This window comes from Fundulus heteroclitus, unplaced genomic scaffold (assembly GCF_011125445.2).
Source record: "Fundulus heteroclitus isolate FHET01 unplaced genomic scaffold, MU-UCD_Fhet_4.1 scaffold_883, whole genome shotgun sequence".
NCBI classification, from domain to species: Eukaryota; Metazoa; Chordata; class Actinopteri; order Cyprinodontiformes; family Fundulidae; genus Fundulus; species Fundulus heteroclitus.
The window spans coordinates 1-2840 of NW_023397344.1; the positions used below are offsets into that span (position 1 = coordinate 1).

Genomic DNA, 2840 nt, shown 5'->3' on the forward strand with positions numbered 1-2840 from the left:
GTCAAGGGGATCATGGCTGAACTCACCGCGCAGAAGAGGTGGCATTGCGAAGGGCAAAGGAGGCTCTATGCATATGTATTGTAAAATTTCACGGTGGGAATGGAATCGTCGGCCGCCAGGTACCTCTGGGTGCTGGCGTGGCACTAGCCTGCAGATATAAGGGCACCGACGAGCTGTGTGTCTGTTGTATGGCGATGGCGCCGCCAACCAGGGTCAATTTTTGAAACCTACAACATGGCAGCTCTTTGGAAGTTGCCTGTTATCTTCATCTGCGAGAACAACAGGTACGGCATGGGAACGTCAGTGGAGCGCGCAGCAGCCAGCACCGACTACTTAAAGAGGGGAGAATTTATTCCTGGTCTCAGGGTTGATGGTATGGATATTCTGTGCGTCTGGGAAGCGACTAGATTTGCGGCTGAACACTGCCGGGCTGGGAAGGGCCCAATACTCATGGAGCTACAGACGTACCGTTATCATGGACACAGTATGAGTGACCCTGGTGTCAGCTATCGCACACGCGAAGAGATCCAGGAGGTCCGCAGTAAGAGCGACCCCATCTCCTTGCTGAAGGAACGCCTTCTCAGCAACAACATGGCCAGCGTGGAGGAGCTTAAGGAGATTGACGTGGAGGTGAGGAAGGAGATCGAAGACATGAGAAGGTGAGGGGAACAAGAATAGCTGAGCACATTCCAGAGCCTTTAGAGGTTGAAGCTCTTCCCAGTGCTAGTCATGTGGCTAAGCTGCAGAAAGAGGATCCAACACTTCAACCATTGTTTGCTAAATGTGTTCATGAATCAAATCAAGTTAAGGGTAGAGAGGAAATGTTTATGCTTAAGGACAATTTGTTGTATCGCCGCAGCCAGATTGGGGACCAGCTGGTGATCCCACAGAGTTTGAGACCGACAATCTTGAAAATGAGTCATTCAATTCCCTGGGCAGGACATTTGGGGCAGTCTAAAACATTTGCTAGAATGGTTCCCAGGTTTTACTGGCCCCAACAGTTCAGTGACACAGTAAAATACTGCAAAGCTTGCCCACAGTGTCAATTAACAGCACCAGGCAGAAAATCAGATAGGGCTCCACTTATTAGTATGCCTATCATTGATACACCCTTTACACGGATGGCTATGGATATAGTTGGTCCTTTAGAACGAAGTAAGGCGGGTCATAAATATATACTTGTGGTTTGTGACTATGCAACAAGATACCCTGAAGCCTTTCCCCTAAAGAAAATAAAGGCTCGTCAGATTGTTAACTGCCTTATTTAGTTGTTCTCTAGAGTGGGAATACCTAGAGAAATCATACACAGACCAGGGTACCAACTTTACTTCAAAGATGCTTAAAGACATCTACAGTTTGTTGGGAATTCAAGGTGTCCAGACTAGTCCCTATCATCCACAAACAGACGGCCTTGTGGAGAGATTTAACAAGACCTTAAATCAATGCTCCGGAAGTAAATGATACAGGGTCAGATTGGGATCAATGGCTCCCATTTCTGTTATTTGCCTATAGAGAGGTTCCACAAACATCTACTGGATTTTCACCATTCCAGTTGCTTTATGGGCATCCAGTTAGAGGTCCAATGGATGTTTGAAAGAAGCTTGGGAGGGTTCTATGTCAGAACAAGAGGTGGCAATGAGCTCTCATATGTTTTAAAAATGAGGGTCAAATTGGAGACGCTTCAAGAACTTGCCAATACAAATCTGGCTCAGCACAACAACAACAAAAGCAGAGAAATGATAGAGCTTCAAGAAGAAGAGTTTTCAGTGAAGGCCAAAAAGTTTCTTCTACTGTTTACCAACTTCTGGAAAGCAGTCTTCTTGCAAAGTGGCAAGGACCATACCAATCACAAAGAAGACAGGTCCAGTCACATATGAGCTTATTTGCCAGAGAGTCGAAAAACCCATCAAGTGTTTCATGTTAATCTGTTTGAAAGAATGGACAGATCAGCCACAGGAAGCAACATCTATGTGGGCGTGGCGCGGTTGTGGATGAAGAAGACCCTCAGGAGCAGTACTTTCCTCCTTCAGTGGTTTGAATCTGTATTTCCAGACCTCCATCATTTACCAGTGGAAAGACGTTGCAAACTGCAGTCACTTATGACAGAGGAACTCTTTAGTTTAAAACCAGGTCGGACACACCGCATTGAACACAAAATTACTCTGCATTCTCCAGACCAACAGCCAATTAGAGATACCACTTGCCGCATTCCAGCTCAGCTATTGCCGGAGCTGAAGAATGAGCTTGGGGAGATGCTGGCTGCAGGAATCATCGAGCCATCATATAGTGAGTGGTGTAGTCCAGTAGTGCTTGTCCCGAAGAAAGATGATTCTAAACTTAGATTTTGTGTAAACTTTTCTAAGTTAAATTCTGTATCTGCTTTTGATCCTTATCCAATACCGAGGTTGATGAACTAATTGATCGCTTGGGAAATGCTAACTTTCTGACGACCCTTGACCTTTGTAAAGGTTATTGGCAGGTTCCATTGTCAGAATCTTCAAAGGACTTAACCACATTTAGAAGTACCAAGTGGTTGTTTAGATTCACAGTAATGCCTTTTGGTTTGCACGGAGCACCGGCAACATTTCAAGGTTAGTGGATCAAGTTTTAAGAGGTGGCAGAACAATATTGCAGCGCATACATTGACGATATTGTTATCTTTAGTCGTACATGGAGGATCATCTGAAACATCTGGATGATGTTGTTTCAACGCATCAAGAATGCTGGACTTGTTATAAATGCCAAGAAGTGTCACATTTCCAAAACCTGAGGTGCAGTATCTGGGGTATGTGATAGGAGGGGGTGGCATCCGTCCACAGGTTGGGAAAGTGGATGCAATT

General features: G+C 45.2%; 1 pseudogene; it reads left to right on the forward strand.

Annotated features, from left to right (window-relative positions):
- Positions 1 to 6: 6 nt before the first annotated feature.
- Positions 7 to 663, forward strand: LOC118562361 (annotated as a pseudogene).
- The last annotated feature ends 2177 nt before the right edge of the window (positions 664 to 2840 follow it).